A 26,994-nucleotide genomic window follows, 5' to 3' on the forward strand; every position below is an offset into this window, starting at 1 on the left:
GGAGTATTATGGCCTTTAACAGGTGGAGTCTTTTATGTCTTTCCTGTGAAAATTACAATTATACAAACATGTTTGACTGACTAAACTCACTGATCTGATACAGATTATGAATTGACACCTTAATACCTCTACATCAGAGATCCTGTAGAAGCTAGGGCTGGCCCCGACTCATAATTATGTCAGTCAAATGCATTTTCACTATTCAATACGAATATTTGCAGGGTGTCTGCAGGTCCTTAAAAAAGTCTTTAAAATGCCTTAAATTCAACGTTACAACAATAAGGCTTTAAAAGTCATTAAATAGTTTTAAATTTGAATTGGTGAGGTCTTAACTACTACAAATATTTTATCTAATTTAATTTCTACATCTTTTAATTTCTTATTATGTATGTAAAGGTCCACTTTTCTAATGTTAGAAATCTTTAAAAAAACAAAAAAACAAAACTATAATACTGTTATTTTCTTCATACTTGCAGTTACCTGTTGGCAAAATATAGATCAACTTAATTCACTCTAATAACCATATTCTTACAACACCTACCTCTGCACAAGACCACATATATACTACCTACCTGCAATGCCTAAATATGTAACATATGATTTTGCCAAAAATCGGTCCTAAATTTGGTTAAAAGGTGTCTTGAAAGGGTCTGAAAAGGCAGCAACATTTTTTTTGCTGACACTGGATGTCAAACAAAAGCCAGAGACCATCTTGTATTAAGTTTCCGTGAGCTGTTAAGTCACCACTTACAAGCAGGAGGCAGAAGATAATGTTATCTTGGAGCTGACACGGCAAAGCCTCTCTTCCACCAGGCAGCTGCCTCCATCTCACTCAGACTCACCCTGGATCTGGGTCTGCAGCTGCCTGCACTGGAGAACAGCAGAGAGGAGCACTCACGCTACAGCTAAATCTGGGGACCAAAACATCCCTAAAGGTACACTGCATGCTTGATGAAAAACAAACAATAATAACAAACAAAACTATTGCGCGACTTGAAAAATCCCAGTCGACTCCAACTTCTGGTCCGAATCTCCAACTTTCAGGCGGCAGCCCTAGAAGAAGCCCAACAGTGCTTTTCTAATGTATTGAAATATTCCCATTACATTAAAAAAATGCATTTTACTACTTGGTGTACTTCACAGCGATTAATTACATCTTGTTTCACCCTGTGCGTGCCTCTGTGAATGATCACATGGCAGTTATAAAGATCAAATATCCCTGTTTGCTTACACAGTAATTCAGTTTGATTCATGACCTTGTGGTTGGCAGATTGATTAAAGAGCAATTACTTTTCTCTCTTTGATTTTGTAAAATCATAATTTGACTCACATTTGGCCCAAGCTGTATAAACAAAATGTAATAATGAATGTCACGCTACTCAGATACACTTTAAACTTGCTTAAAAGTGACAGGAATTATATTTCAATCATTTTACTCACATCAGTGCTGTTATATAAATGGTAATGTTCCTTTCTGGCCAGTTTTGATCTGTGGATTTGAGCATCCCATAAATGTTATGGAGAATAGATGGCCGCTCGATAGAGTACCAAAGTATTTCGGTAATGTTCAAAGTCATGGCATCTGTTGGCTTATCAGTGTTTCCATGGCAGCAGCACGTTGCTGCTCAGGTTCCTCATGATTTCCTCTGGGATGAAACACCTCTTAATCTGCTCTCTAAGAACATTTTTGTCCGCCTGTGGATTTCTGTGTCACTGACTGTCTCTAGTGAAAAAAGACCATTATACAAGCACGTCTTCCTTGTAATTTAGAGCCAGATAAATCTCGCCAAATGTACCATCAATATTTAATATAAATGACTGATGTCCTGCAGAGAAAATACAAATTGTGAAAGAAAGCACCTAAAGATGAGTGAGGCCTCTGATAATAAGCTTCACTAGACTGTTGGACTGCTTGTTAGCATAACAGGAAAAAGAAAAGATTGTATCACATCCTGAATAAAAGATCACTCACCTGTTAAGACATTGAAGTTAGGTACATCTTCATTAGGTTTATTCTGTGGCATTATGCTGGTGTAGGTCCCTCTCAGTATCATGCAAGTTATTTATTCATCCGTTAAAATGTAGGATATAAAAAATATGAACAATACATTTTTTAGACCTGCTATTTAATGATTAGATGTGATTTTTATACCCTCATTTCTAGACCTTATGACTCATTATTTGTAGGCATTGCAAACCAGTTTACAGTTAAATGTTTACAATCAAAAAATTACCTTCCACTGTTGTAACGTTGAAAGTAATTATAGTAATTATAGCTTGTGCTGTGAAATCTACCACATTACATTTATCAATTCACATAAAGAAAGCAGACTTTTCAGACTTTCAATAAACATTAAAAGGCCTATAACTCAGCCTCTTTGATGGTCATTATTTTCAGTGCAGGTGTATGCGGGGGCATTTCTAGACATTGGGGGCTTAACCTGGACCTGTGTAAGGGGGTCTGTGGGATCCTCCTCTGTTACTTGATTTTGTAAACAAGATCTATTTTGATGCTTTAATGCACCCTGGTACTTTATTTACATTTAAAGTACAAAAAAATCCCAGCGTGAATCAGTTTGTTGTCATTGTGAATTTGAAAATGGTTTGCAAACCACTTGGCACTCTTTTGGGCTGAAAGGCGAGTATCCCTACTCTGCCAGTTCTACCAGACTACTCGTTGCTTTTCTTTCTTATTTGTTGGAAAACCTTGGCTACATGAAGTCTGCAGACTGAACGTTGATATGGTGCAAATTAGGCATGAGGCTAAATATCAAATCAAATTTTGTGATACTAAAAGTGGCCTACTGTTTCCTATCAATTGACCTGGTTTGGCCTGTTGAGGAAGTGTTTTTGTGAGTGTATGTGTGTGTCTGTGTGTCCGTCTGTCTGTCTCGGTGGCATGAGGAAAAGCTTGCTTGCATTCACTGTACCAGAGTTTTCCACAAGCGCCAGCTGTTGGCTGATTAGCCAGACATGAAAGTATTTCCAGACGACTACTGTCTTGTAATATTAGGTCATGTCACTGTCACTTGTTAGATCTTGGTCGTTGTTAACTGTATCTTGTAAGCAGATGAAGGATTTTAGTCATTGGATGTGTGGAGCTTACAGAGACGTGAGTTAACTTTAGCAGCAGTGGCTTCCATTTAAAAATCCTTACAAACTTGTTTTTGCTGCCATCTTCGGAGCCGCTCTCCGCTAATAGTCAGTTCATTGTCTGCTCGGTTAGCACAAGTTAACATAGCAGTGGCTAACATCCAACACTGAGCCGTTAAAAGATCTGTACAAACTTACACCGGCACCAGAATGGCCTGACACTGTTATTAGATGTGTTAATAACCATTAGGCAATGTTAGCTGTGTGATGCTGACAGTTAGTCATGTCACTGTGTGTGTAGCTGGACGGACTCTCGCAACTGTACCCGACGCAGAGCTCACACTCCTGCAGCAGCAGCAGCTACAACCCATACAGTCCACGGTTTGGTGCAGTGGAATGTTGTGTGTTTGACAGAATTGGCAGTTGAGTGTGCCGAGATGCCACCAAAATGTTTGCCACCTTATTTGCTTTAGGTATTGAAAGAAGTACTCCATTAGTATCAGTATCCTTTTAATGGAACCGGTATTGGTATTGTAACTTTTTTAACGATACCCAACCCTAGCAGCAGCTCAGCTCCCCCCATGTCAAAACCTTGTGAATGATAAACACTGAAGGAGTCCTAACCTTAAAATAAAATGGCAATTAGTTGTTTAACAATGAAGTCAGCAAATTCACAACGTCATCAAACTCTGTCTTTGGTCATTATTTTGACCCTGGGTGCTGACCACCCGCCCAGCTGGCTACTCCTTCACCCAGCTGGACATTGTGTGCACTTGTGGAAAACACTGCTGTATATTGGCGGTGTGAAGTTCATTCAGTTCAGTCTGAGATGCTAATCAAACCAAGTGTTCATTCAAAGTTCAACATTAATGAAAAGACTGAAAAGACGTCAGTATGATTAATGATGTCATTGTCATCATCGCCGCTATATTCATTATTGTCACTGTTATTAATAAAACTCAAACTATCACAAATGATAAAGACCACAGTCCAGCAGAGGTTTTTATTCATCACTAGAAATTGTTGTGAGTCTTTGCAGAGCCAGTAAAGTGGTTCAGAATCTCAACTCAAACCTGTAATGGAAACTTTAAAGGATGAAAACAATGTCTGCAAAAGCTTAAAATGATTATTCTTCGCAGCAGTGACATTAATCAACTCTGAATCGACAGCTCGACCCCAACATGTATGATCTTACCCTTTCATTAATTCTGCCTTCTCTCATTAGTGTCTGTTTTGCTTTGTAACGCCTGCTCTGCATGACTGAAATGTGAGCTAGTTTTCTTCAGGGAATTCTTTTTTTTTGTTGTTGGGACTCACAGCTGCAAATTGTGTCATGATTGTGATGGTCAGATCTCAGTTGCTTGGTGAAGAAAGCTCCTGGAATCGGAGGAAGAAGCTGTTGAGAAGGTGGGGTCGGGGAGGAAATGAGGCTACATTCCAGCTGTGATTTATGAAGTGTCTTTCATTCTCTCTGTACTGCTGGCTAGTTTGCAGCTGCTCCAGACAGTTCCTGACTTTAGCTGGACCCACCTCAGCATACATATCGAGAGAAAGTCATTAGTTGCCACATGAGCCAAGTTAATACTGTGCAGTTTAAGCTGAGTTATAGTTGCTAATTTTAAGATTCACCTGTGGCTCTTGAGCCTTTTTTACCCTGAGTTTTGAAACCCCTTCACATTTTACTTTTCACTTATACATCATCCCTGCTTGCATATTCCCCCCCTTGGCATCCTCATCAGTTTGAGACTGTGGTTTTCATTCACCCAGGAAATATCCTGAACCACACTCTCATGTGGACCACAGAGCTTGGAACCAAAACTAAAAGCTGACTAAATCCAGGATGAGTCACCTCTTAAGCACGGGTCCAATGTGACTAGACAAGGCCTGTTTTATTATTAATCTGTAAGACTCGCTGCTCTGCTGTGTGAGAACATGTCAACCAGACTGGGCTCGAAGTTCACACCTGCAACAGGAATTAAAGACATTGTTGTAACAGCTCTCAGGTTTGTCCGACCGTGTTGGAATAACAATTTATAGTCTACAGTGTGTAATGTTTTTGGCATATTAAGATTATAGTGGAAAGGCATCTGAAATTGGATTTGTCACTCCAAAATATTTACCATTCAGCTATTAATAATGTTAACAGACTGTTCATTATGTAGCAATGATCCTTTTTATTCAACACCATCCAGATATTTCATAATGAAATCAAAACAATTAAAGCTTCTACAACCAAAGGTCCATATTTCACTTGAAGCAGGGATACAAAAATTTATTGGCAGAACATTGGTGTTGGCCGATATTTGCCTGTTGACTGCCATTAGTCTATTGGCCACTAAGATGTTCACCCATGGCAGTGGCCGAAGTTTTCTATTGTCACGTCAATTCTGTGCAGGCTAAAAAGCAGGGCTCAGTGACTAACATCGTTCCATTGTCCAAGGGGAACAAAAAATGAGTTTGGGGCGAACAGAGATCGTCCTAAACATGACTGTTTTTCCGCAACAAATCCAGCAACGAGAGCAATGATTTTGTTCACTGAAGTTGCATAACCGAGTGCTTCTCTCATATTTTGACCAGAGTTACTCAAACTGAACCGAGGCCAGGAAACACGGCAGATGCATTCCTCCATGTGGACTCATTTTGTTTGGCACATCCCGACACAGCTGACCCAGACTGGAGTTGCAGGCATCCATAACCTCTGTGCGTGTCTCACATAAAGGCCTCTGGGAAACATTCAGAACTTTTCCTAGAAAGCTCTTGAGTTATTCCTCCTGAAATAGGAGATAAAAGGTGGCTTATTTTGATTCTGAACACAGGAGTTGGCTGGCGAGTGGGCAAAACTGAAGTGGCAAACCTTTGTGTTTGAATTAAAAGAGAGGTGAAGAGATCACACTCACGAGTATAACCCCCCACTGTATATCACAAATATGCGTATAGGCCTATTTAGTTGTCGGGATAGTGGGTGTTACCGGTGTTAGATGTTGTTTTAGTCATACACCGATTATATTACCCACCGTTTTGATAGTCAGACGACAGACGCCACTATTATAAACTCTCAGTGTCTGCTCTGTACAGCAGCAGCAGAGTGGCAGCACAGAGTGGCAGGAGTCAAATTTCACTTTTGGAGAGTTGACCAACAAAACGATGGCAGAGGATTTGGTGTCAAAGCCAAAAGCAAAATATTTGGCAATAGCTGGGATGTAAACCTAATGCTAATAGGGAACCTGATAACGTTAATGATAGAAAGGAGTTGGATACATCACTGAAAAGTTGCAGGTTGCAGTCAGTCGCCTGCAGCTCTTCATCCACCAGCTCACTGTGGCTGCTCCTTCTTATTCCATTGCTCTCTGCAATATTTCAAAGTGATCCTCTGTCAAAAAAAAGCTGAAAATGAGTGTTGGCTTGTTTTGTAGATGCATTTTTGATGAATGATAGCGGTAGTGCTAATCTCACTAATAAACACACAGCATTTCCTGTGACTACTTCATAATAAAAACCAACTCTTGTTCCACCAGTTAAATGATTTAATGTGAAGCAGCAGGAAGTAAAATTTGATTTAACATTAACTTAGCACTCTACAGATATTAAATGTGAACAGCGATTATCTTTTCTTGTAAAATGTCCAGTGTGATCGGTAACACAGGTGTTGTTCATTAACTGGTGGGAAATTTTCCTCACTGTGGCATCCCTTCTTAGTAAACTACTCTTAAGTCAGTGACCCTGGCTGAGTAATAATTTAATAATAATAATAATATACATAATTCTTTTTTTCATGAGGAGAGAGAGAAGTATGACATGAATTAAAAGTCTCCACCTGGAACAGAATTGGGGACGCCACGGCCACATTGCCTGCGTCCCAACCACTAGGCCTCCAGGATACCCCAGAAGCAGATTCCGCACGTTTTTCGTTGTCCACTCAGAGCTTCAGTTTGTGCATTTTTTGACTCCCAATTCTGCATTTCATTGCAAATAAAAAGCCTATATAAGAATCCTGATTTGTGAGGCTTTTTATTCTGTCGACTGTCTTTCTGTCTCACGGTTATCAAATGTCAAACAGCTGGATAGCATGTCTGGGCATCTGTTCATTTCCCAGAACTGGAAGTTCATATCCAGTTTTGTTTACTTCAACTTAGAAATCCTATTCTCTCTGCACAAGCCAGCTCTTCGTCATCGCTGCTGGGGAGTCTAGTGGGTCTAATTATGTTTGTACCCAGCTGTCCAAAACCAATAGCTCCATTTCTCATATTAAAACACCTTTATCTGTGTTTTGAACTGCTCTTGAGCAAATTAAACTCAAGGGTTTAGAAATGAGCCGTTCACTATTGCACGGTTTCTGCAGTGTTGATTTAAGGATGAGAATTTCGTTAGATGAACGAATGGATTGTGTCAGATTGATCACAGGGACTCTGACATACAGTCACGTCAGTTTAATGAGTCATTCATTTTATGTCAATAATTTAAGCATAGAAGCGTTATAGATTTAAATCAGGACTTCCAGTATTTGGAGGAAGAAGGCTGTGAAAATAAATTGTGTCCGAGTTAGTAGTCTCCAGTAGGGTTGCAGCTATTGATTTTTTTTTTAGCAATCAAGTGTTCTACAAATGAATCTATTGATTAATTGAGTAATCAGATAAGAAATACTTCTGCTTTATAAAAGAACAATAGTAAATAAACATAAGAAAAAAATAAGACAAGTCTCATAAATGAGCAAGTTGTTGGTTTCCATCCCTTTTAAAATCCACTTTTTTGATTATCGGTCAAATTGCATACAGTGATTAGACTTCTTACACCTGCTGGCTACTTGCACCACCTGATATTTTGCTTTTTGGGATATTTTCTTAATCACTCACACTGAGAGGAGTTGGTGTGTGTGTGTATTTTTGTGTGACTATAATAATAACATGAATGAAGCTCAGGCTTTCATGAATTGACGGCAGCATTTTATTTTCTGTCGTTATGTCCCAAAGTTGGCTCAGTTTCGCTAAAAAAACAAAACATAGTTTGTGTTTGTGAAAGCCTAACCAGCTACCATATTTATTTACATTCTTAAAAGGGAAACTTTGCTGATTTCCATCCAGCTCTGTGCCGCCCCAGTAGTGTTGCACGGTATACCGGTACTAAAATAGTACCGCGGTACTAGAGTATTCCAAACGGTACTATACTGCATTTGGAAAATACCGGTACTTTGAAATTGATTCAATTCATTAATTTAGTTAATTTATTTTACTCATTTATGCACACAAACGCCTTTCTTGTTCCTATTGGAACCCAAGTGGTGTGTATGACAACACCTGTATCAACATCCGCAGCTGGCGCACGTGAAAAAAGACAAGAGAAAGTCTGAATTGCAAAGGGAGACAACACGAGACAACACAAACTTGGTGGAACATTTGAGTTACCAAACCGTGACGTCCGTACCGAGGTACTTACCGAACCATGATTTTTTTGGTACCGTTACACCCCTACTATTTATTGTTCTAAAGGTTTATATCCAAAAGGACTTTTCCTTAGGAAAAGTACCGAAGAGTATCGAAAAGTATCGAAATTCATATTGGTATTGGTACCGAAACAAAGATTTTGGTATCGTGACAACACTACGCCCCAGTGTGGGCAGTTCATGCAGATGAAAGGTGTTTGACTTCCATCCGTGCTGACTGGACCTCCTCGCTCATTTGCCAGCAGGGGTCCTTGGGTTTCATGTCAACCGGTGGATTAGCAGGGACTTCTAGATGTTACTGTTCACTTTGCAGCGACACAGAGCAGCACTCATATTGATTTTCATTAAATGCTAATGTTTATGTGACCTTGTGTTGGGTCTGCTCCATGAACTGGATGTACAGACTGGATGTTTTCTGTTGTGTTGTTGCAGCATTGATGGTGTGCTATTCTGGAAGGCTAGATCGGCTTTTAAATAGACGCACCGTACAGAGTTTCCGTTTTGTTACAGTTTGAACTAATCTCCAACTTTGGTCATTTTTTGGCCTGTCTCTTCTCTTTGCCCCTTGCTATTTTCTCTCTCTTCCTCCACTTTGCAATCCATGCCATCAAATCATGTCTTACGGGATGACTTCTTCATGTCACATGTCCACAGCATAAGTGTGTCGTGCTATAGTAATAATCATCAGTGTGAAACACAGTGCACTGTATTATCTGGATTAAATAAACCTTCAGTTCAGATAATTGCAATTAATGATTTTCAGTAATGGAGTTACTCGAGTTTCTTGAGGAATTGTTTCAGGTCTTGTCTATAGCTGTTATTTAAATGTTTCAAATACATCTTTACTAAATATTTGGGTAAATATAAGTGTTCAATTGGACTCTGAATCAGCAGATATCCATTGTTAAATTAATCGGATCTGGGCCAACAAACCTTGGTCAGGACATGCCTATTCCTTACTCAAAAAATGAGGAGGATTCAAATTTCAGGTCGATTTTCAAATTTGCAAAGAGGCACCATCCTGTTAATGCTGTTATCTGTGCACTGGTTTGCCAGCAGCTTCCCCCTATTCACTTCCCATCAGACGAGACAGAGGAAGAACTGACGCATGTGGTGGTGACTCACTGTTACACGCTGATGCAGGTGTTGTATGTTGTGCCAGGTTGTTAAATTGTTCTGTTGTAGTCTTTTTGGCAAACCTATTGAAGAGCTGGTGTGTTCTGTCGGGGTTTTGGAGAATAAACTGTGAAATCCCAGCATCCTTATCTCACTACTCCGGCACTCCTGCATTCTCCTCTCCTATTCCAGACGGCCCCACGGCCTGTTAACTCTTTGATGACCTCTGAGATAGCCGCACTGACAGCTCTTTTTTTCCCCTCTTTGTCCACAGAAAGAATCAACCCTTGGAGTCGGACCTGGAGTGGAGAAGACCAATTGTGGCCTGAACAAAGACAGACAGAGAGAACTGTAAGTAAACACTGCAACTGTGTGAACTTCTCAGGGGTCAGGAAGTTTTTATGAGTGACTTGTGCTCAATGCAGTGCTTGTTGTGTTGGTTTACACACAGGAATGGTGTGATTTGTGGTTGTTTTTAACGGGTCATAGTGCACATGTGTATCTGAATTGCTCCTTGGTGTATCATAGTGTGTCTGAAGCTTTGTTTGGATGTTTGGATCAAAATATAAAGGCTATAGATGTCTAACAGCCATTCATGAGACTCCTTGCAATGGTTTTTGTTTTCCTCAGACTGTGGGCTGTGTGTCTCTCTGTGCGTGAACAGCATTTTGTTCACAAGCTTTGTTTTCAGAAAATAAAACCTGGAAGACAAACAGGGAACAAAGCAAACAAGGATATTACACTTCTGTTCAAAAGACGATGAAAAGTAGGCTGGTAGTCGTCCAAGTAGGGTTGTCTGTTTTTGCTAACGTATAGATCATTTTACAGTTTTCACACATCCACAAACACATTGAGAAACATTATAAACAGACTCAAGTTTATGTCATGTTGGTGTTTGTTGTTAGGAGTTACCAACAGCTGATAGGATGTAAGCTTGAAATCCGTTGTTTCCTAGCAACACATTTCCCATGTAAGGATCTGTTATGAAGTACATTTTATTCCCACTTCACTGTGGCATCAACCACCACAGATAAGTGCTCAACCTATAGGTAGAAATGATACCAAAGAATAAGTGCTTTACAGAAAGGGATCAAAAGCAGGCTATTTTATGAAATGAACATTCAAGACCAGAAAAAAAGTATGTACAATTAACATTATGACTGTACAAGATTCAAACAGGGGGTATGAAAAGGGTCCACAAAGTGCTTTACATCAGTATAAGTATCACACAGAGGCTGTTGTACAGTCTTGTATTTCATGTCTTAAGTAACAGAAGTGAACTGGTGAATATGACTTACTTTTCTTCTTGACTCTGATGTAGTAAAAGATGATACAGCTTGTATTTATAAGTAATCCAAAATGCACAACCACGTGTTGTAGATTAAAGATTGTTTTGGAGCTGTACAGGCATACTGTGACTATAGTTCCTACGGCTTGTTAACCAACACATTCTCACTCCCAACTCGACAAATATGACAGCTTGGTCAGTGGCCCTTGCACTTCAAACTGTGATGCTCAAGGTTCCTCTGTAGCGTCAGTTTTTTACTTGTCAGTTTCCACTTGTTACATGCATACGGTGCGTTTTCAAAATAAACTTGCATGTTCACAGGAAATGTAGGTTTCAGCATCTAAACTACTTTGCTAGGAAAAGATTATGCCTTGGGTTAAAATGACGCTGACTTTTGGGTTCACATGGGACATGAACAGCGGCCTACTGGGTGAAAGTCCTGTTTGTTTTTCACACACCTGTCCACCCCAACCTCCTCTCTGTGCGGACGTTTCGCTCTTTATACTATGTCACTTGCTCTAGGCGTCTAATATTGCCATGGAAGGTTCACATTGGAATTGAAGGCCTGGTGCATCTTATACAGAAGCTGAAGGGTGCCTCGAGTGTCAGTATCAGACGCTGACAGACAGAGCATCACTGTGTGACGTCCTGGGGATGTGACAAAGTGTGTTTTCAACATCACTTAACCTGCAGATTTATTTCTAGTTCACAACATGTCATAGAAGTGAAACATTTTCATCACTAGTTCTCAGAGCCCAAGGTGCTGTCTCCAAATTGCTCGTTTTGTCCAACCAACATTTCAAAACCCAGATATGTTAAGTTTGCAGTAGGAGAGTAAGATTAGACTGTCATGTACTGACTGATTGACTAATTGCTCTTGGTGTTTAAACATTAACATATTGTGCTAGTGATTAACTTCATGTTTATCAGTGCATAGTCACACTCACGGGATGTAGACTGTGGCTATAAACTGCCACTGGCGGGCTGATTTAGGCCGGTATTTCCCCCACTTTCTCAATCTGTGTTATTGTTTCTAAATCCCCTTTGCAATGGTTAACAACAAACAACTATCTCAGAGCTAACAACATTCATGCTGAAAATGAAGATTTGGATCGTGCAGTAAGTTGGTGCGTTCCATTTGAGGATCCTCACCAACCCCAATCTCATGATCCAATATGGCTGCTGCTGGCATCAACGGTAGTGAAAGCTGTAGTAATATACAGTTTATTAGCATGTCTGTCTTAGGGCTGAAACATTTTCATCACTAGTTCTCAGAGCCCAAGGTGCTGTCTCCAAATTGCTCATTTTGTCCAACCAACATTTCAAAACCCAGATATGTTAAGTTTGCAGTAAGAGAGTAAGATTAGACTGTCATGTCCTGACTGATTGACTAATTACTCTTGGTGTTATTATCCTTTGCCTTTCTGGTCCCCTACCTCTTGTTTGAAATACTGGTGTTTTATTTGATAACATAAAGTGATAATGTGCCTAGCGTGAAGTAAAAGATGTCTTTTATGTTTCACATCAGTCTGTACTGCGTAGCCTACATTGACTCCCTTTTTGAGGATGTGTAAGCCATGTGTTTATCTAATGAAATGGAAAAAAAGGAGGACAGGAACATGACTGCTGTCGTGGATTTACGGAAGGCCCCACCTTGTGTTTCATTGTCAGCATCTCAGGCAGGATGCAGAGCTTTCACACTTGCACACGAGACACAGTGGAAGTTGTTGGGAGTTGTTATGAACAAACAGGAGGTGAAATCACTCAAAGGCATCCTGTGTGTGTGTGTGTGTGTGTGTGTGTGTGTGTGTGTGTGTGTGTGTGTTGGTCATTTGTGGAAGTGTGTGTGGAAGCAGGGAGCTGAAAAGGCATATGAATAGCTGCAAAATAAATAATAAATACTGCAGCTGTTTTTGATTTGTAGCTTTATACTTTTTGTCTAGACATTGGTAGGGATCACTGAAATTCCTGGAAACCTTTTATTGTGTATTGGAAAACTTATCAGATGTCTTTTTTTTCTGTAAAGTTTCAAACTAAAGGCCCATTTTTGTAAAGTCAAGGTGCAAAAATTGACCACTGTGTACCTTGAGGTAGATGGATGTGTGGTTGAGGGGCCAAAAGCATACAGTTAATGTGTTTAAGGTGTATTTAGAGGTCATTGTTGTAAGGGGGATTCTTTCTTTAAAGCCATGAATGTGGTGCAAGTTGTGAATTATTCATCCTCGGCACACGCCGGTGAATTAGAGGTAAAGTGATAGCACATAGCAGTGCCTTGCTTGGCTTGCTGCTGCATTTTTAAAGTGTGGACTGGCACTCAAATGTCAAAATGTTAACATTGTCTTCCCCCTAAAACTGTTACCCTGGTCTCAGGGACCGGATAAAGGAAATTTGATATGGAGTTTTGAATAATTCAGGATGATGGTCTGGGATTGAATTTTCATCCAAGTGCAACTTCCCTATGTGTATCCCTTGCTATATGAAAGACTCCTGTTGCAGACAGAAATGACAAATACTTCTAGGGAAAAAGAGGCCGAAATCAAATTACTTTGATATTTGCTTATTGAGCTGTGCGTGTTTCTGCTTGTTACATTCGTTGGAAGAAATTTTTGTTTTTAGATTGAACACGCAGGAAACAAAGAAAAGTGAATTACAGTGGAAAGGTGACTGCAAATCATTGCGGGGAGGAGTGCACCGCTGTCACTTTGTGAAAAGGTCCTTTTTAAAATTTGAATTTGAAACTGCTTCCTAAGCAGACTTTTGAAGAGGACTGAGATTTAGCCATCCTCTGTGTCACTCCCTAATCAGTCCCACACCTCTCACCCACTCATTCTCTGTAAATAATTCAGTACAGCCTTTTGCCTGCTCCACAGAAGAGAGTACACACAATTGATAATAGAGGATAGCTGGGGACGTTAATAAAATCGCTGCTGACGCACATTTTAGATTTCTAGAAAGTTTAAAGAACTTTAACTACAGTAAGTCCCTCATTTTAAACATTAACATATTGTGCTAGTGATTAACTTCATGTTTATCAGTGCATAGTCACACTCACGGGATGTAGACTGTGGCTATAAACTGCCACTGGCGGGCTGATTTAGGCCGGTATTTCCCCCACTTTCTCAATCTGTGTTATTGTTTCTAAATCCCCTTTGCAATGGTTAACAACAAACAACTATCTAGAGCTAACAACATTCATGCTGAAAATGAAGATTTGGATCGTGCAGTAAGTGGGTGCATTCCATTTGAGGATCCTCACCAACCCCAATCTCATGATCCAATATGGCTGCTGCGGGTATCAACGGTAGGGAAAGCTGTAGTAATGTACAGTTTATTAGCATGTCTGTCTTAGGGCTGGGCGATATAACCAAAATCTCATATCACGATATAGGTCATTTCATATCCTGATAACGATACATATCACGATATAGCACATTTTAATCCAATGAATAAAAATTTGCCCCCTCCACCGGCATCCATGCAAAAGATGGACAGACTCCAAATGATGAAAAATATTGCCTTAAAAAGTGTAATTTGCGTCACAACGATATAAACGATAGAGGAAAATATGAAACGACAGACATTTTTCTCTCATCACACGATATATATCGTCATATTGCACAGCCCTAGTCTGTCTTATTTGTGTCTCACTAAAACGGCCATACACACAATCCTGTCCAACTTCTATCTGTGTACATGTTGCTACAAGGTTTGTAAGTGCAAAATGCAGCATCATGTGTTGTTATCAACTGGTATTGCTAACAACATCTTGGTTTTCCGACTTGTTGTACTGGAACGCAATCAACTTTGGTATCATTTCCAGCTCCGACCTCTGATTTTGAGGTTAACATATAGATCTACAGTGAATAAAACACTTTGCGCGCACCATGGAAAAATCCGTAGTCAGTCATACAGGACTCTCATTCCTGATTTTTTATTGATTCTTTTTCTGACATGGTCAGTCAAAGTTGAGTTGCCACATCTTTTTTCTGGCAGCGGCATGTGGCACACTCCACTCCACATAATGTTCTGCAAGAACCACATACAGCCAACAACTCATCTGTGGTCCAGTGAGCTTCTCCAGAACTCAGAGCAAGTATAGTATAGTATAGCAAGTATAGCAAGTATAGTCCGAATCAGTAAATGTTGAATCACACAGTCGACATATGCCATTTTAATGACAGTGCTTGCATCTCCATGTGCAAATGTTCACCAGAACAAGTTACCCAGACACTATTTTGCAAGGGCACGGTCACTGCATCCTGGGTTGAGGGCCACCCAAGATGACTGTGATTGGTTTAAAGAAATACAAACAAGCCAGAGCATTTTAACCCTATAGTACAATCACAGTGTGTGCTTCCAGACCTTTTTCTAGTTCTGACATTGTGCTGCGTAAACAAGTCTGGCTGCACAAGACTAATCTATGCACATGAGTCCTAATGGACATCACTGAAGTAAACAGCCAGTAGCAGATGAAAAGTAAATGGGGTGCCATATGTATCTTCTTTAAACATATCATCAAATTGTATACACTACAGAGGAACAGTTATTCCCAGTGTGAGCCAAGTGGGTCAGTATTTTTCAGTAAGGCCTGACCTAGTGACAGTAGGTCAGCAGTGACGACAGTCAGCACTACTTGCTTCAGGCTTTGTAAGTGTGATAACAAGTCATGTATTGTTATGTGGACGTGTACTGCATTTTTTAATGACTTTCTTCTAAGAATGTCAACTCTATAATGTAAAACAGGATATGGTATGGGTAATAAATTAGCAACAGCCTCTGGGTTTTAGCTTGCAGCTTTAATTTTGTGCTCTATATGATGTTTTTATGGTTGAACATTTTATCTCTCTGTATAAGGAATGTTGGACAGGGGATCTGTAATCAAATGAACTTGTTTGTGTTTTTATTTTACTGCTTTGCTTTTAGTCTGCTCTGTAAGTGTAATAGGGAAAGATGGGTATTGATGTGAGGATCTGTGTCATCCTTTGAGGGTGTGGTTAACACTTTCTCAGTCATTCATGCCGTTGAGATCAGGTCGGAAACAGGAAATCCTACTTTGTCCCTGTGTTAGGGAGACAGGAAGTTGTGACTTTATGGGAACTCTTTTTGGTCTGGTGACTGGCGCAGTGCCCAGAGATGAGTTCTGATGACGGACAAATCGACTTCACTGTGTCATTTTCTGAGGTTATATCAAGTATGTATTAGTGAAATTATAATTATTTGTGTTATTGGTGAAAGGTTAAACCTCATCATTGAAGGTTTTACTGATGAGAATCAAAATAACTGATAAAATACATGTGCCAGTGAATTCACGCTGATGCTTTTAATAGTTTCAAGTAGAGAGGAATAACCCACAGTCTGCCTTTTCTCCACTAGAGTGCAGCCTACTCAGAGAAAATGTTCTGTCTGTGAGCTCCGTATAATGTTGTGGTCATATTGAGGATTTTTTTTGTTTAACAAAGCACCAATTTGTGTCATTGTTTTAATATTAATTTTTTGTTCTTTTAAAAAAATATATTTTATAAAATTACCCCACAAGAGTTAAAGATACAAAACCTGTATATTTGACTTGATTTCACCTCTGCAATGAAGCACTATTTATCAAATATGTATTTAAAATCCGCCATCCCATCCTTACCACCCTATCCACCCACCTTAAGGATTACAGGTTACAGAATACATTAAGGTGAAGGAGGGAAAACACGATAAGATAATCAAATTATTGTATTAATTATTCAAACCAAAGGAAAAAGGAGTGGAGGAGAGGGGGAAATGCTCACTGCTGTAATGGGACATTTCTGGCTTCTACCCTACTCTTTATCAAGGGGTTCTTTTGGAGTCATAAATATCCAGAAAGGACCTCCATATCTTAACAAAGGCTTGAGAGCATCTTTGGTTTGTATCTTTTTTTTTCTAACTTTAAGAAATGTATAATATATTTGACCCAATAAGAAAAGGATGGGAATGCAATCAATCAATCAGTTCAGTGTATTGTCATTTTGCCATACATCTCTTGTGCAAGGCAGAATTAGAAAACAGTTTTTGGGATCGAGGGGCAACATAGATAAATTACACAATGTAAAAGAACACAAACATTTATACAGCATGACACAGTCCCTGAGCCTGCGAACCTAAGATGTATGGCGCACAAGTTAAAATAGTGCAAGTTGAAATAGTAAAAATGTAATAAAATAGTACAGACAATAAAACAACAGTGCTATGAAGTTTAAAAAAGGTGTCCAGTGTAAGATAAAACATTTTATTGATTGTAACAGAAACTAAATAGATTACTTTTTTTTTGCCATGATGCAAACTGTAAGACAAACAGCGAAGAACCACACTTTAATTTATATATAAATTCACTTCAATCAGTTTTTTTCCTTTCAGTGTGTCAGAATTTGGGAGCTTCATAATTACTTGTAAAATTGACATAATTTGCAAGCCCGCTTAAATGTATCAACCACAAATTGGTTTGTAGAGATTAATGAGACCATTTGCCACCTGATTAACCACTGAAATAATTTGTCTACAAATTTTATTGCTCTTTCAAACCGTGTTGCTTGTCATTTGATTTAAACACTACCGATTAGGTCAGTGTTAGGTGAATAATTTACCTCTGCGAAGTTCTGATAACGTTAATGATTGCCTTGTTTTGTTTGGGGGAGTTCAGACTCTAAGCTTTGTCCATTAGACAGTGGTCACAACAGTCTGCCTTAATGTCTCATTAGTGGCTTCATCAGTCTCCTTGATAAAGACCGCGCTGTAGATTTACTCGGCAGAAAGCAGTCGCAGCACAATAGGCTTTATACATGTGAAGGGATCATGACTTTAAAATGTTAAATCAAGGATATAGAGGCAGGTAAACCTTTTCTAATTTGCAGAACAAGAGGGAAGTAATTGACTCTTAGAGAACACTTTACATGACATCATGACACGTGTAACTATAAAGACAATATGCTTTTACGATTAACCTGGAGAAGTTTTATCTGGGTTTTAGGGATAGGCAGTATGAATATGGTATATCATAAGATATTGTCATGATACACAGTAACAGTCAATGGTTTGGACATACTTTCAGTCAAGTAAATGGGAAAGTGCAGGTTTTTCCTGGCTCAGCATAGGTCTTTGGGGGGTGACTATGCATTATCAGTTAGCATACATTAAAGGCAATGAGCTTGTGTTATATTTGTCAGAAATCTGTGCTGTTTCCTGTTACCTCTAACAATATGATAAACAAAAATGTCTATTATGCTTGAATAAATGAAGCAGCAACTAACCAAAGTGGTTACATTTTTTTATTACAACATTGGAAGGGGGGAAGGGAGTCAGTGTGAGGGAGAAGGAAGGCTGTTAGTTGCAGAGGTCACATCCTGCTTCAGAGCATTTCACTCTCCTCTTTTTATTGACTACATAAAAGGATCTGACAAGGACATGGTAGTCAATATACCCATATAAATACATGGAAAATAAGCAGATTTTCATTGGAAATGCAAGGCTAATGTATGCTCAATGTTAGATGTGTACACGGACACAGACGGAGCCTTCTGTCTGTACTCTGTGTTCATATTGTCCATATTTGTGCATGTTGTCTGAAAGCTAACGGATCCAGGCAAAATGGAACAGTAACACTGGACATGGTGGGGGCAGTGTACGACACAACAAAGACATTTTACAAAAGGAGAAACGGAACAAATTGGTAATATTTTGACGATATATTTCTTTTACATTGGCCCAATTTTCAGAAAAGCGAGCACACTCATACTTTGGCGAAATAACCACGTATGTAAGGCCAATACACCTTTTTCATGTCCGCGTCTCTGCAAGAGTCTGCTTTGGTCCTTGTGATGTAAATCTCATCATCCACCCATGTCAGCGAGGGTCCACCTGGACCCCTATTTGGTTGTCCACGTGCAACTCATTTTTTGTGACCACGTGGACTGTAGGCATAGCAAGCATGCTGACTGTGCATGCTCCATTCTCATGCTCCACACTCCAGTACAGTCCAGAACACTGCTTTCAAGCCAGCCGCAGCTGCCCCACCACTGTGAAGTTAGTTTTAAGTTGGATATTTGACAGATATTCATTCCCATACCCAGCAGCATCGTTTAGTTTCACTTTCAGCCCTCACGTTCACTGCTGGGGGCTGAAGCAGACTGTCAGTTGGACTACGAATAGGACCATGTGTGCATCCATGTGACCGCAGCTCTCCGAGGATGTTCATTTCGGAAAGTGTGTCTGAGCCATAATAACATCAGAAACGACATAAATAACAACGAAACATTGGAGTCAACTATTGTCCAAATTGTAATTTTAAACATCAGTATTGGTATCGGCCCAGAAACGGTACATCCCTAAACAAGTAGCCCACAGAAAGTCTAAAATGACTGAAATACACAATGCAATCTTTCCTCCTCCCCTGCCATGTGAATGCTTTAAAAGACGTAATAAAACACACACAGGAAAGCTGGGTAGTCTCTGATTTGCTACTTGCTGTTAAGCCCCTCTCCTCTCTTTTGTGTTTTTCTTTTTTTTGTCAGTGGCTCTAAACATAAATAAACCTACTTACATGCCAAGAAAAGAAATATGATCACATCTGACTTTATCAAACACAAGCCATATCAAATAATAAGAGATCATCAGTAGTAGTTAAGTTTTTAAACCTGTTGTAAATATCTCAATTGGTTTCATAAAGCTAGATGTGCAGTGTCTTAAATTCTGTATCTTTGTACCTTGATAAACAAGAGCACTGGTATTGGATCGGCCCATAACAACGATTTAGGTATCAGAGTTGGCATCAGGAGAGAGATTGAGTGGAACTGGTGCATCCCATCATTTTTGTGCAGCCTAGGAAATGGCTCAGAAGTAATTTTTCAAGTTTGAAAATCCATAAAGAGAAATGTGATCTTTAAGTAATGAAGACTAATAGCAGGAGGCCTTGCTAGAGAATAATTAAGGATAAAGTGCATTTTGAGTCAAAGTATAGTGATGCATTTGCGGTAGTGATACAATTAAATATTTTGAGTGCTGAGAATGTGAACACACAACCACTATGCATGATTGTATGAAATATACATTTGTCTTGAGTAAGTTTGAACATTTCCTTGCAGAAGGCGTTTACATGTGGACAAATCTTAAATTGATGTCGGTTCGTCAGTGACTTTGACAGAAAATCATTTGTAAAAGCTACTTGTTTTCTATTCTGAAGACTACATTTAGAAACATTACATTGAAAAAATGACAGGTTGCAGCAGGGTTTGCATTTGTTTCGTCTTGTCTTTGAAGTCTCAGCTCGCATTGAAAACGTTGTGCTTTTAGTGCTGCTTAGCTCCACAGTAAACAGTGTTGAATATTTTAAGGCTGTTGCTGTAGAATGGAGGGCCAATCTGGTACAAAGTGAGAAATTTTCTTTTCTCACTTTGTGTTGGCCCTCCATTCTATTAAATTCCTCTCCAATTATGGACTGTCTGAGGTGTTAATATAGACCTCTGACACACTGAGACACATTTTATTGCTCACCAAATTCTGATTTGAAAAGCGCTAATGCAAGAACAAAACATTCTGTGTCAACGTTTTTCTTGTTCAATTTGAAGTGCATCAGAGATGGATAATTAAAGGTTATACATGTGTTCATGTCAGTCACGCAGAATAAGTGGAAATCATTGTTTTTAAAATGGGCTGTATTATCTTCGTGAGGGGATCAGTGTGTGGTGTGATGATGCCACATTTTCAGACGACAATGGCTGATGAGACAACAGTGACACAGCTTTTGGTTTTAGCCACACGGTGATGGTTTGTGGTTAGATGAGTACAATTGTCATCATCCAGGGGATAGGTTGAGGTGGTTTTTGGTTTAAGTTAAATTTGAAGTGCCAAAAAATGGTATTGGCTGTCAGGCTGCTTTTTGTTTTACATCAGGACTGTCCTCCTCCAAAGTAGGTCCACATAGTGCTTTGTATACAGGCAGAAATTACAACTCATACTTGTTTTTTGTAAGGCACCAACCTCTAGTGGCCCTAGTAATTATTACAGGAGCAAAGGAGGAAGTCAGGCAATGTCGTATTAAGAGAGAGAAAGTCCAATAAGGGTGGACTGGAGGGGTGGATGAACTGGTCAAACAAACACAGGACATTAATCCAGGAGATCAGTGTTTGTGTCCCGTTTGAATCCAAAAGTGAATGTAGAATTACTTTAACAACAAAACATAGTCATTTACATTAATTTAATAACAAACAATTTTGAGCCAAGCCATTGTTTTTTCCTGAACCTAACCAGGAAGTTTTAATGCAACTGCGACCATTTCACGTTATCCCCTTGTTCAGAATTGTGACCTTTAACAGTCATACGAGCTGTTCTGTCATCCTAGGTTTGGAGCACTTACTTAGGAAACGCTCCTGTAGGTAATTTTCAGGGGTACAAACATACAACTTGTGTGGTCGTATGAGTTGGAGGTCTTGTTCTTTACATCGGTCATTGAGATCAATGTCTGATGAATATTTTTTATAGCCTTTCATTTTCAGAAAGCCAGCTTGCAGGTACAGTGAAGCTCAAAGGGTTGTCATCCATTGTTAGGCCTTTAAACTGTAGACTGTATATGAAGATGGAAAACATGACAGCCCCCCAAAAGTTAAGCCAAAACATCTCAGTTGCCTCCTGGTGGCAGGCTGCAGTATAAGTCATAAACCCCACCCCCTCCATGTTATTATGTTAGGGGATGGGACATGGGCCAAACAAAAAGATCAAAGTACATATTGTGGCTTCCAAACAAGTTAAAAAATAGCTGCCCACCAAAATGGGAGATATGATAAACTCGCTGTCTTTGGTTTAACTTTACTCACTGTTCGATGATCCAGGGTGCTTCAGTTGGTTTAAGAGTTGATTGATTTGTAGGATATGTGAAGAGTTGTAGGATGGAGGATATATATATATATATATATATATATATATATATATATATATATATATATATATATATATATATATAATATACATATATTTTTAAGATATTTTTTGGGCATTTTTAGCCTTTATTTGACAGGACAGACAAGCGTGAAAGGGGGAGAGGGGGAGTGACATGCAGCAAAGGGCCACAGGCTGGAGTCGAACCTGGGCCGCTGCGGCAACAGCCTTGTACATGGGGCGCCTGCTCTACCACTAAGCCACCGACGCTCCAGGATGGAGGATATTAACTGATTGTCTTCACTGATTCCCGAGATGGGGGCGCATTAAAGTGACTCAAAAAAATAATACGAATCTAGGACTTACTAAAAATGGCTCTAACAGTACGTGTCAAATACATTTTTTCCAAAGATGTTGTTTTTTTTTTGTCATTTTAGGTAGTACTTAACATGCTTATGTTTGTTCAAGTGTTCATTTTTCGGATACGTTTCGTTTTAATTAGTTATTTGCTGCTATAAAAAGAGGGGTTTGACATTATGATTGACAGTTATGTGCCAATTGGCGTGCTTGGGATAAGTGGGGCCGCTTGCAATTTGTTGGACGGGTGTATGGGCAAGAACTTAATACCGCAAATATTGCTACTGGCTCCAAATGACTTCCACAGCGCAAGAAGGCAACGGCTATATTCAGGACATTTTGGCTTCTTTTCTGTACAGTGGTAGTAAGGAGGGACATGCTCTCTGTCTTCAGAAACAGCCTGTGCTTTAAAACTATAGAGATTTTATCCAGTCCATAAAGGACTATGAGGTCATGACATGGAGATGGCAGTGGTAATAGCTTTAAAATGACTTTGCATATTTCACTTGTAAACTCATCAACAGCTTTGTCTAATGCCTGATTCTTCTCATTGAGTACAAGAATCAACACAGATCATTATAGAGCCCAGTATTGATCTGTAAAGCTTATGCTCTGTTAATGCAGTGCTGAATATTACTCGAGTGGGCACACTGCAGAATGTAGGATTTACATAGGACAAACAACAATACTAGTGATATTCATGCCAGTCTAGCCTGCCCACTGGGATTTGATACTACCTAGCACTGCATGTAAGCCTTGAGTCATTATGTCTTGCTTTGAAACTCTCCGCGATGGTGCAGTGAGTCTCCTCTTTATGGATCAATACTGAAGCAGTGAGCTGACACAGTGAAAAGCAATATTCATAAATAATGAACAGGGCACCCTCTTACCCTGCCCTGTCTGTGAGTCCTGGCCAAGAAAAGAACAAAACCGTAAACAGGATGCTTATTTTTGTTTATGGAGTATTCTGATTTAAGATGAAAGACTGTGTCACTGCACTGCCTTAATGTTGGCTGCTGTATACATTATGTGAAGGCTGGACTTTTTTGTAATACAACCCTTTGTCCTTGCTCCAGTTTGACAGTGTTACACTTTTTCTTTATAGATGACTGTAGATAGAGGTCCCTGTGTTTGCTGTGTTCAATTTCTCTCCCGATGTGCTGTTTGTTCCGCGGAGACAGCAACCTGGTGTTTCAGGAAATCTCTGCTGCAATGAATCACAGTGAGGTGTCACCTTTAGTAGCGCTCCCATCAACAGCACAAAGATGTGCCAGTGAGTGAGCACGGAGAACAGCTTTAAGTGCTTCATTATTACCCTTTTCACCACCTTTTTTTTATGTTGGGCACAACTGGCAGTTGGTCACAGCTGCACACCAAATCATGATGCACTTCACCCAAATGAACGGATGTTGCAATAACAGTTCTTGTCATTTTTGCAATAGCCACCTGAAAAGAGACTAATGGCAGTCGATTTTAGAGTGGATCTCTCTGCGTCATTTAACCCAGCCAGCCAGCATGTAGAATACTGAGCAGGGTGGACAGCCCAGGGGCAGAGATTCTTTGTGCTCTCCGTGGATACACACTTTAATTGACCTCTTAAAGGTGTATTCAAACATGAAGCCAATTTTAGAGGCACCGTATTGGCACATAAACTCGATGCAAGGACATTAGTGGATGTTGCTGGACCCAGATTTGCTCTGAGCAGGCCAAGCTGAGATGAGACGAGTCTGCACAAGTTGAAAACACTTCTGTTTGAGTGAAAATGTTGCACTTACCTTGAGGTTTTATTATCCCTCTTCATAATTGTAAAGAGACAAGAGGAAAAAGAACAATGCTGTTGGAAATGTCAAAGAACTGGTGGAGAGCTGTTAGCGTCTGAGCTGTCAAACAAACACACACAGCCAGACTTCACATACACACAGAGTTACTGAATGGGTTATGACTAATGTTTGTACAGTCGGTTCATTGGCTTTTTGAGGAAAATAAATGTGAACCTCAAAATTTACATTTCAATTATAAGATTGATCGTTTGTCCATACATTTTCAGAAAAAGGCAATGTTTGCAGTAAACATTGCAGTACTTCTCTGAGCCATAGCTCCGCCAAATCTTAATGCACAGATATAAACACATATACAGTTCCAGAGGACTTATCATCTCCAATGTCCATCGCAAATAAAAAGACGCTCTTCATGCCTGCAGAACTCGTCTGAAAATCATCACGTTTTTAAGTTTTCTTCAATGTCAAAGTAATCTAGTGATAGTTGCTTATACATCCACGGGTGCATTACAAATAAGAACTGCTAAAAGCTCATTCAGCATGCTTTAAATGGTGCCAATTTGCTTAATAGGCAAAAGAAATTCTGTCTGACAAAGGGCCCCCGTTGTGTCAGACTTTAAGAGCTCCTGATGTAAGACAAAATAAAGCGTCAAATCTTTACATTTGAGAGTCTGGAACCATTTTTATTTTTCACTTGTAAAAATGGTTGAAACCAATAATTGATCAAAAATATCTGCCAGTTAATTATCTGTTGATTGACTAATGATTCAACTAATTCAACTAAGCTTTAAACTACAATATTTCAGAAATTGCAGTACATATAAAATCAGCACCAGAAGTACCAATATTGGGCCTTTTCCACTTTCACTTCTGGCCGTGTCGGCTAAAGCCATGCCGCGATGATGTGCATTCCCATCGTGAGTTTAGATGCATCGTGCCACGCTGAGCTGTGCCAGATTTGGACCCTTTTCAGAGTAGGCCCAAAAGCCGAGCCACCTGTCCTTAAGCGGGTAGCAGTGACATCTCGCCAACTGCGGCCACCTGTGGAAGATTCCACGGCTCCTCCTCAAACAAGCTATGTGTTGCGTTTTTAAAAGTCTCTGTCTGTGCGATTAGCTCTCAGTCCTTTTGTAGCTTCTAACTGAATCTCTGTGGTTTGGAGTGTAGTTTCTCTCTTGTGCCCTGTTTGTACTTTAGATATCAGATTTATCTTACTGTTTCATGTTTGCCATCAGCATTATTAGAAGTTGTGTGAAGTTGCTGCTCGAAAACCCAGCATTTCCCTATTTTTCTGCTTCACAATAAAAGTTTTTACATAACCAAATAACAGGGTCTTTTATTTTGCAGAATGTATAGGAAATTAAATTTATCACTGAATTAGTGGAACTTTGTTAGAAGCTTCTCTTCAGTGAAGGCAAGTCTGATAATATGGCAGGGAGGAAAGTGAAAGCAGAAACTGCCACAGTGAGATGTTGATGAAGAGCTGCAGATGATAGGCTCTTACTGCACCTCTGCAAACAGCTCACCTCCAACGGGTAAACTTCTCTTACCTGCCCTGCTGTGGAAAAACACAAGCAGCAAACATAACAGGGGCACTAGCCATGGATCAACCCATTGCTCTTGAAAGTCATCACCCAAGACAAGCCGTCATCAGTAGCCCTGTTGTAATGAAAATGAAAGTCCCTTTCCCCCATGCCCGCCCATGACTGTCAAAAAGGGGAATATGATACCTTATTTTTATGTTGATTGTTGAGCCTATTAATCAATAGACTGTTTATTATCTGATAGTTCTTTAGAAGACGTGCTTCTTGTAGCCATGTGTGGGGAAACAGTCAGTTCAGTTGAATAGTGTTGGTACTTTGCTGCATCTGCATAGCCTTGCCACTTTTCATTGTCTTTGTATTGGTGGTGATAGCAGGCAGTGATTTTGAAAAGTCATTTAACTTTATTATGCCGGTGCTATTAATAGCAAGCTGCTGCAGTTCCTTTTACAGAGGACCCATTCTCAGTTTTTTTTGTCAACCTATCTTTGCCGTGCCATTATTACCGCCCCTCCAACTTGCTATCTCTCCCTCCCCAGGCCTTACAGCTTCATCAACTTTGGTGACTATTAGCTTCTGCTCTGAGCAATGTTCATGTCGTCCCCGAGCATCACTAGGCTCGTCAGGTTAAACATCTGTGATAAAGTGAGCGGTGAATATTCAGTCTCACTGAAGCTGCGGCAGATGTTGACACACAAGGGAATTACAAAGGCTGCACTTTTTATTGCAGATGTTTGCACTGGCACTAATCACAGACATGCTGGCTGCATGTAGCGTATAAGAATGTACTTTTTCTAGTCGCATTAATAAAAGCTTAAAGCACTCCAGCCAGAGTCGCTCCCTGTTTTTCATTCAGTGTTCTTTTGCAAACAGAGAGTGGGGGTGTGGTTGATAGTCGGGAGTATTCTGCTAAGGTGGCAACCAGATTGCTGTTCTAGTGTGTCAAGGTCAATATCATTAGCAAGGATAGCAATAGCATGGATATGAGCAGTGTTTTAGTCAAGACCATGACTGTATACAAAAATGGACGTAACCACCGTGATTTCACCCTTTGTTTTGTGGACATTAGTTTTAAAGCCTCGTGTCTGGTATTTTGGCCTTCGCCATCTTGACACTAGCTGCTAGCTTTGTTAGCATGGTGCATTCACAACTATGGTTAAGTGTGACAATACTCATGCTAACTTTCGCTATCAAAAAGAGGTTAAAAGGGGCGTCAGTGGCTGGGGCGTCGGTGGCTTAGTGGTAGAGCAGGTGCCCCATGTACAAGGCTGTTGCCGCAGCGGCCTGGGTTCGACTCCAGCCTATGGCCATTTGCTGCATGGCACTCCCTCTCTCTCTCTCCCTTTCACACTTGTCTGTTCTATCTATTTAAGGCTAAAAAAGGCCCCAAAAAAGAGGTTAAAAAACAAAAAATCTGACTCCTTAGCGAGTCTCTTAGCACAACAAAATGCTAAATAAGACAATAACGTTACAGTTGACTTTTATGAACTA

At 39.8% G+C, this 26,994-nt stretch overlaps 1 protein-coding gene across 2 annotated transcripts in view; it reads left to right on the forward strand.

The window, feature by feature from the left end:
* The window catches only part of fbxw7 (F-box and WD repeat domain containing 7), a 164,367-nt gene that overhangs the window by 15,479 nt on the left and 121,894 nt on the right, over nt 1-26,994 (forward strand). For both annotated transcript variants that reach the window (XM_033624669.2, XM_033624670.2), the window contains one exon: nt 9,921-9,997. The gene's annotated coding sequence lies outside the window, so the exon portion shown is untranslated. The remainder of the gene's footprint in view (nt 1-9,920; nt 9,998-26,994) is intronic.

Source organism: Epinephelus lanceolatus, chromosome 3 (genome assembly GCF_041903045.1).
Source record: "Epinephelus lanceolatus isolate andai-2023 chromosome 3, ASM4190304v1, whole genome shotgun sequence".
Lineage (NCBI taxonomy): Eukaryota > Metazoa > Chordata > Actinopteri > Perciformes > Serranidae > Epinephelus > Epinephelus lanceolatus.